The sequence below is a fragment of the Saimiri boliviensis genome, chromosome 14, assembly GCF_048565385.1.
Source record: "Saimiri boliviensis isolate mSaiBol1 chromosome 14, mSaiBol1.pri, whole genome shotgun sequence".
NCBI lineage: Eukaryota > Metazoa > Chordata > Mammalia > Primates > Cebidae > Saimiri > Saimiri boliviensis.
The window spans coordinates 787,095-795,882 of NC_133462.1; the positions used below are offsets into that span (position 1 = coordinate 787,095).

Here is an 8,788-nt window from a genome sequence, read left to right on the forward strand (position 1 = left end):
GCGCTCAACTTCCCGTCCGGCCGCTTCCTCGCCTCCGGCTTCCAGCACCTCCCAACGCCGGTTCCCCACCCTGCACCACCTGGCTAATTTTTGTATTTTTAGTAGAGGTGGGGTTTCACCATGTTGCCCGGGCTGATCAAGAACTCCTGACTTGGAAGTGATCTGCCCGGCTTGACCTCCCAGAGTGCTAGGATAACAGGCCTAATGTATGTCTTCTTTATTTGGAGATGGACCCTCCCTCTGTCGCCAGGCTGGAGTGTAGTGGCACGATCTTGGCTCACTGCAACCTTCGCCTCCAGGGTTCAAGCGATTCTGCTTCAGCTTCCTGGGTAGCTGGAACTACAGGTGCCTGCCACCACAACTGGCTAATTTTTGTATTTTTTGTAGAGATGCGATTTCACCATGTTGGCCAGGATGGTCTCTATCTCTTGACCTCATGATTCACCCGCCTCGGCCTCCCAAAGTGCTTGCTTTATAGGTATGAGCCACCACACGCCGCCCAATGAATGTCTGTTAAAAGGGCATCCACAATGATCCAGGCACTATGTATGTGATGAATATGTAGATACCGGAATTACCAGGACCTCTGTAATGATGAATGTTGTTTAGTTGAGGCCATTGTCAGAAGGAATAATCTAAATGTTTTGTGAATTCCCGTACCCTTTCTAGGCTGCTCACCTCAAGGTCATTCCTGCATTAGCAGGAGGAAGACACTAGGGTAAGGGGAGCTGAGTTCAGTGATGTGGCCTTTGTGATTAGCCAGCCAGGTTAAGCAGGTAGAAATGGCTTTCCTGCCACATCAATATTTGTTCCCTGGAGGCTAGTTGTCCTACTGAGGGCATGAGAAGAGTTGGTGTAGTCAGTATGGAGTTGCCAAGCCTGTTTGCCCAAAATGATGGTAAATCTATATTTTTCTTTTGAACTGCATTTTATTTTATTTTATTTTATTATTTTTATTTATTTATTTTTGAGACGGAGTTTTGCTCTTGTTACCCAGGCTAGAGTGCAATGGCATGATCTCGGCTCACCGCAGCCTCCGCCTCCTGGGTTCAGGTAATTCTCCTGCCTCAGCCTCCTGAGTAGCTGGGATTACAGGCACGCACCACCGTGCCCAGCTAATTTTTTTGTATTTTTAGTAGAGACGGGGTTTCACCATGTTGACCAGGATAGTCTCGATCTCTTGACCTCGTGATCCACCCACCTCGGCCTCCCAAAGTGCTGGGATTACAGGCTTGAGCCACTGTGCCCGGCCCTATTTTATTTTATTTTTTTTTGAGACAGGGTCACTGTTGACCAGGCTGGAGTGCAGTGGCATGATCTCGACTCACTGCAACCTCTACCTCCCAGATTCAAGTGATTCTCCTGCCTCAGTCCTCCTGTGTAGCTCGAATTATAGGCGTGGCACGATGCCTGGCCAATTTTTGTGTTTTTTTGTAGAGACAGAGTTTTGCCACATTGGCCAGGCTGATCTTGGACTCCTGATAGCAGGTGACTTGCCTAACTCAGCTTCCCAAAGTGGTGGGATTACTGGCGTGAGCCACTGCACCCAGTCTGAAGTATATTTTAAAGCTGTGATAAGTTATAAATGACATTCAATAAGCTATGCATATTTAAGCTATAGTATGTGATAAATCTTGAGTTTCATATAATCCCATGTAACCATTAACATAGTCACAATAGGCCGGGCGCGGTGGCTCAAGCCTGTAATTCCATCACTTTAGGAGGCTGAGGCGGGTGGATCACGAGGTCGAGAGATCGAGACCATCCTGGTCAACATGGTGAAACCCCCGTCTCTACTAAAAATACAAAAAATTAGCTGGGCACAGTGGCACGTGCCTGTAATCCCAGCTACTCAGGAGGCTGAGGCAGGAGAATTGCCTGAACCCAGGAGGCGGAGGTTGTAGTGAGCCGAGATCATGCCATTGCATTCCAGCCTGGGTAACAAGAGCGAAACTCCGTGTCAAAAAAAAAAAAGCCGGGCGCGGTGGCTCAAGCCTGTAATCCCAGCACTTTGGGAGGCCGAGGCGGGTGGATTACGAGGTCGAGAGATCGAGACCATCCTGGTCAACATGGTGAAACCCCGTCTCTACTAAAAATACGAAAAATTAGCCGGGCACAGTGGCTCAAGCCTGTAATCCCAGCACTTTGGGAGGCCGAGGCGGGTGGATCATGAGGTCGAGAGATCGAGACCATCCTGGTCAACATGGTGAAACCCTGTCTCTACTAAAAATACAAAAAATTAGCTGGGCATGGTGGCGTGTGCCTATAGTCCCAGCTACTCAGGAGGCTGAGGCAGGAGAATTGCCTGAATCCAGGCGGAGGTTGCGGTGAGCCGAGATCGCGCCATTGCACTCCAGCTTGGGTAACAAGAGCGAAACTCCGTCTCAAAAAAAAAAAAAAAAAAAAAAAAACGAAAAATTAGCTGGGCATGGTGGCGCGTGCCCGTAATCCCAGCTACTCAGGAGGCTGAGGCAGGAGAATTGCCTGAACCCAGGAGGCGGAGGTTGCGGTGAGCCAAGATCGTGCCATTGCACTCCAGCCTGGGTAACAAGAGTGAAACTCTGTCTCAAAAAATAAATAAATAAATAAATAAATAAATAAAATAAATAAATAAAATAAAAATAAAAACAAACATAGTCACAATAATGAACTAATCACCTTTATATTTACCTGGAACCTTTTTATAAAGTGTGTCTGCCTTCCAGACAACCAGTGATTCACTTTTCTGTACAAAAGAGTACTTTCAATTTTCTGGAATTTTGTATGATTGATGTAATAAACAATTTCCTCTTTACAATTTCTGAGTGCTCTCTTGCATTTGTTTTTGTTTTTGTTTTTTAATGAGCATTGTTTGTGTATCTAATATACATCACAAGGGCTCGACCAAGGCTTAATTTAAAAGGCAAAAACAAAACAAAAATACCACCACAGCTCAAGATACAGAATTCTATACAGAAATCACAGAAAGGACAGATGATCTAAGGAAAAACTAAAAAGACAACACAAGGATAGGACAGGCAGCCTGGGTCATGGCTCCTGGCTGGTGACCTTGCTGTACCTGAGCAAGTTAAGGAATGTGCCGCACTCTGAGATAGAATTATGAGTCCTTTGTTTTAGCCAGGGACCGAGAGGTGGCTAACGCCCAGAGTTCTCTCAGCCCTGAAGAAAGAGTCTGGGGGTTTCTTGTACCCCAGTTTGAAAAGGAAGGGGGGAACCTAGCTGAAAAATGTTTTTCACAGAAGCAGAGTAAGCAAAAAGTTAAAAGATAAACTAGCACATGAGAAATAAAACAGTACAAGGTGCAAGGGCTACAGCTGTCATAAAAGCACATACAACTTATGGGGGCTCTGGGTACTCGTCCACACCTGCATTCCCAGGCTCTGCTGGTGCCACTTGACTCAGCCTCTTATCAGCAAATGCACTCCTGGCTGTGCCTGGTGTCATCCTGCCCCAGCTACATACTGCAGTTACATAATGAGGGGAATAACTAAAATGAAGAAGGTAAGATGGAGTCTGTCCTGCTCAAGAAGCTAACAAGAAGCCTGAACAGCTCTTAGCTAAGAGATTGAGTCGGTTTAAGCTATCAAAAAGCAGGTTATCACAACCTGCTTTGAGTCGGTTTCTGGCTGGTACTTTTTGAAGGCGTAGGGTTTCTCCAGAGCTTGGTAGCATGTGTGTTCAAAGGGCTATCGATGTTCGGTTCTTCTTAGGTACTGGATACAGAGCAGGACGGTTCTGACACACACAGCAGACCACTTGTCCTTCAGGACGTCCAGGTTTATCTTACCCTGGACGTCCATATTAGGATGGTAGCAGGGTGTGAGGAACTTCACCAAGGGTGCATTGTATGGGTGGGTAGCAATTCGGGAATTCCAGCAAGAGCTTATACCTCAGGTCTTCATATACTGTGCCTGCTGCTCCATTGCTGGTCTCTACCCATTTGATAAGGCTTTCAGGGAAGGCAGAAATTATTTTGTCACCAGATATCGTGAGGGTCATCAGCGCCTGCTGTAGCCTTTTGCCTAGAGGGCCCTGGGCAGTGCCCCTGCTGGGCTTAGCTCCTTTATTGGCAGTGGAGACACTGGCAGTGGCTGGGTCACAGTTTTGGGAAACTATCTGGGTGGCCCTGGCAGACAAGAACTAAGAAAATGTGACTGCATCTGCAATCATCATGTATAATTTTTATTATATATATATGTATGTATATATATATATATATAATAATAAATAGAGTGAGAGAGAGAAAGAGATGGAGTCTTGCTGTTTTTGCCCAGGGACTACAGGTGCGCACTACCACACCTAGCTGATTTTTTTGTATTTTTAGTAGAGACAGGGTTTCACAATGTTGGCCAGGATGGTCTCCCTCTCCTGATCTCGTGATCCACCCGCCGTGGGCTCCCGAAATGCTGGGATTACAGGCGTGAGCTACCGTGCCTGGCCAGGTTGTCGCTTTTAATGTGCTTTGCTTTTAATTTTATCTAGAAAAAAAAAATTTTTTTTATGTAGAAAAGTAAAACAAATTTTTTTTTTTTTTTGATTCAGAGTTTCACTCTTGTTACCCAGGCTGGAGTACAATGGCGCGATCTCGGCGCACCACAACCTCCGCCTCCTGGGTTCAGGCAATTCTCCTGCCTCAGCCTCCTCAGTAGCTGGAATTACAGGCACGCGCCACCATGCCCAGCTAATTGTTTTATTTTTTTCTATTTTATTTTAGTTTAGTTTATTTTTTGAGACGGAGTTTCACTCTTGTTACCCAGGCTGGAGTGCAATGGCGTGATCTCCGCTCACCGCAACCTCCGCCTCCTGGGTTCAGGCAATTCTCCTGCCTCAGCCTCCTGAGTAGCCAGGATTACAGGCACGTGTCACCATGCCCAGATAATTTTTTGTATTTTTAGTAGAGACGGGGTTTCACCATGTTGACTGGGTTGGTCTCGATCTCTTGACCTTGTGATCCACCCGCCTCGGCCTCCCAAAGTGCTCGGATTACAGGCTTGAGCCACCGCGCCACGCAATTTTTTTTATTTTTAGTAGAGATGGGGTTTCACCATGTTGACCAAGATGGTCTCGATCTCTTGACCTCGTGATCCACCCGCCTCGGCCTCCTAAGGTGCTGGGATTACAGGCGTGAGCCACCGCGCCCAGCCACACGAATACTTTTATATGGAATATATATAGTAATAACATACATATGTATATGTATGTAAGTTATTCTTAATAAACTCATTTTTGTTATTCCTTTTTTTTTTTTTTTGAGATGGAGTTTTGCTCTTGTTACCCAGGCTGGAGTGCAATGGCGCGATCTCGGCTCACCGCAACCTCCACCTCCTGGGTTCAGGCAATTCTCCTGCCTCAGCCTCCTGAGTATCTGGGACTACAGGCACGCGCCACCACGCCCAGCTAATTTTTTGTATTTTTAGTAGAGACAGGGTTTCACCATGTTGACCAGGATGGTCTCGATCTTTTGACCTTGTGATCCACCCGCCTTGGCCTCCCAAAGTGCTGGGATTACAGGCTTGAGCCACCGCACCCGGCCTTTTTTTTTTTTTTTTTGAGACAGAGTTTCATTCTCATTACCCAGGCTGGAGTACAATGGCGCGATCTTGGCTCACCGCAACCTCCATCTCCTGGGTTCAGGCAATTCTCCTGTCTTAGCCTCCTGAGTAGCTGGGATTACAGGCACGCACTACCATGCCCGGCTATTTTTTTGTATTTTTAGTAGAGACGGGGTTTCACCATGTTGACCAGGATGGTCTCGATCTCTTGACCTTGTGATCCACCCGCCTCAGCCTCCCAAAGTGCTGGGATTACAGGCTTGAGCCACCGCACCCGGCTTGTTATTCTTTAAATATATTTTTTTTTCTTAAATTTTGAGACGAAGTCTCACTCTGTCACCCAGGCTGGGGTGCAGTGGCATGATCTTGGCTTACTGCAACCTCCGCCTCCCAGGTTCAGGCAATTTTCCTGCCTAACCTCCTGAGTAGCTGGGATTACAGGCGTGCACCACCATGCCTAGCTACTTTTGTTTTGTATTTTTAGTAGAGATGGAGTTTCACCATGTTGGTTCGGCTAATCTCAAACTCCTGACCTCGTGATCTGCCTGCCTGGGCCTCCCAAAGTGTTGGGATTACAGGCATGAGCCACTGTGCCTGACCTTTTTTTTTTTTTTTTTTTTTTTTTTTTTTGAGACAGAGTCTAGCCTTGTCACCCAGGCTGGAGTGCAGTGTCCCGATCTCTGCTTACTGCAACCTCTGCCTCCCAGGTTCAAGCAATTCTAATTCTACCTCAGCCTCCAGAATAGCTGGGATTACTTGTGTAAGCCACCACACCTGGCTTGTTTTTTTGTATTTTTAGTAGAGATGTGAAACACTATGTTGGCCAGGCTGGTCTCCAACTCTTGATCTTGTGATCTGCTTGCCTCAGTCTCCCAAAGTGCTGGGATTACAGGCGTGAACCATTGAGCCCTCCCTTAATGAGCCCAGAAACATTAGCTTTTTTAATGATTCCAGAAAGAGTGCCTTCTCATGTTATTTTTATTTAAAATAGTTAATATTTTTCTCTAGAAACATGGTTTATGTGCATTTTAACTTAAACCTGACTTTTATAAGTTTGGCTTTTATATTTATTTTAGTGTTTCTGGCACATTTCTTAGCTTTGTCTTTCAAGATGTTGTTAATGTTCTGGTAAAATGTTTCCTTTAAATTATTTATTTATTTATTTATTTTTAATTTTTATTTTTTTTGAGACGGAGTTTCGCTCTTGTTACCCAGGCTGGAGTGCAATGACGTGATCTCGACCCACCGCAACCTCTGCCTCCTGGGTTCAGGCAATTCTCCCGCCTGAGCCTCCTGACTGAGTAGCTGGGATTACAGCCACCATGCCCAGCTAAATTTTTTGTATTTTTAGTAGAGACGGGGTTTCACCATGTTGACCAGGTTGGTCTCGATCTCTTGACCTCATGATCCACCCTCCTTGGCCTCCAAAAGTGTTGGGATTACAGATGTGTGCTGTAACATGGCTAGCCTAAAAGTTAGAACCTGAGAAATGCCATTTTATAAAAGACAAAGCTGTTCTTAAAATAAGTTGTAACGGCTTCCCCATTCTCTTTGCAATAACTCCTGACCTTGGCTTCTATGAAAAGTGCTTGCTTTTGCTTATCAATAAGTGCTGAAAAGTTGCTTGCCCTGCATCCCCTCACCCTAAAACCAGGATGTGGTTTTTCAGCTTAAAAACCCCGCTCCCCCTGAACTCGGGGCCACGGGTTGGAGAGACGTGAGTCCTCCGTGGTCGCCGGCAATAAATGACCCTGCAATTTGACATAGTTTTGTCTTCGTGTTGACTTTCTATGCTCGGCCCTGTACAACATTTGGAGGTTCCACTGAGACCTTTTATTTTCATCACCAGACAAAAGCCATCTCAGAGTCTCGCCCAGGCGGCAGCTCCCACCTCAGAAGCCTCTAGGGGAGGTGCCCCCTGACTGTCCCAGGGCCCTAGAGTGCCACCACGGAGGATAAGCGACCACCCGGCCGACATTCACCCGAAATTCTTCAGGTTCCTAAAGACCTCCAGAGGTAAGTTTGGTCTGGAAACTGGGAACTAGTTCAAAGGAAAGGGCCTGAGTTGGGGGACTGATGAGTCATTGCACCTCTGACCTGGCAAGCCTCACTGAGACGTTGCTTGAGGCTTCTGGTGGCTGTCATAGTGGGTGGCAGCCTTCTGGTGGCTGTTTACAGTGAGCAACAGCCTCCTGGTGTGGCATAGTGGATGCCAGCCTTCTGGTAGCTGGCATGGGGGTGTCAGCATTTCCAGCCTTCTGGTAGCTGGCATGGGGGTGTCAGCATTCGCAGCCTTCTGGTAGCTGGCATAGGGGGTGTCAGCATTCGATTATTTTCCGTAGCCTCTGTGTGAGTGAGACAGTGAGTGTGTATATATGTAGTCCCACGGCTGAAAGGCTGCGGGGCTTGTGTGGGCCTTCACCCGCGGTTCCACGGGAACGTCATAGGGCATAACTGTGATTCACCGCAGAGCTGTCCTACTTGGACTTCCATCCTGAGGTGACCAGGACCGGGGTTTATACGAGCACACCTTAGCGAAGACGCACCCTGAAATTTCCTTCGGGAGAGTGACCGGAAAGGCACCTGAGTGGTCTCCCATCTGGGGGGCACCCACCGTTTGTCTGTCACTCTTGTATGTGGTCCTGTCTCGTCTGTAGATTTGTCAGTGTTGTTAGGCTCCTGCTAGCAGACATACACTGATTCCGGCCATCCTCCCTCGAGGTAGGGGATATTTTACAGTGGTTGACGAACCACTGGATGCAGGGAACTTTTTTTTTTTTTTTTTTTTTTTTTTTTTTTTGAGACGGAGTTTCGCTCTTGTTACCCAGGCTGGAGTGCAATGGCGCGATCTCGGCTCACCGCAACCTCCGCCTCCTGGGTTCAGGCAATTCTCCTGCCTCAGCCTTCTGAGTAGCTCGGATTACAAGCATGCGCCACCACGCCCAGCTAATTTTTTTTTGTATTTTTAGTAAAGACGGGGTTTCATCATATTTATCAGGATGGTCTCGATCTCTTGACCTCGTGTTCCACCCTCCTTGGTCTCCCAAAGTGCTGGGATTACAGGTGTGAGCCATTGCGCCTGGTCACAGGGAAGTTTTATTGATTACACCTCTGCAGAGATTACTTCTCCTCCTTTCTCATTTTTTCTTCTATCACTGAGGCCTCACTCTTTCTTCCTTCAACATGTGGCAGATAGTCTCAACTTTAGTTGTCTTTATTTTCTTTCTTGTTATGAT

At 46.8% G+C, this 8,788-nt stretch overlaps 1 pseudogene; it reads right to left on the reverse strand.

Annotated features, from left to right (window-relative positions):
• Window positions 1-3,575: 3,575 nt before the first annotated feature.
• LOC104650327 (ubiquitin-conjugating enzyme E2 C pseudogene) lies at window positions 3,576-8,004 on the reverse strand (annotated as a pseudogene).
• Between the last annotated feature and the right edge of the window lie 784 nt (window positions 8,005-8,788).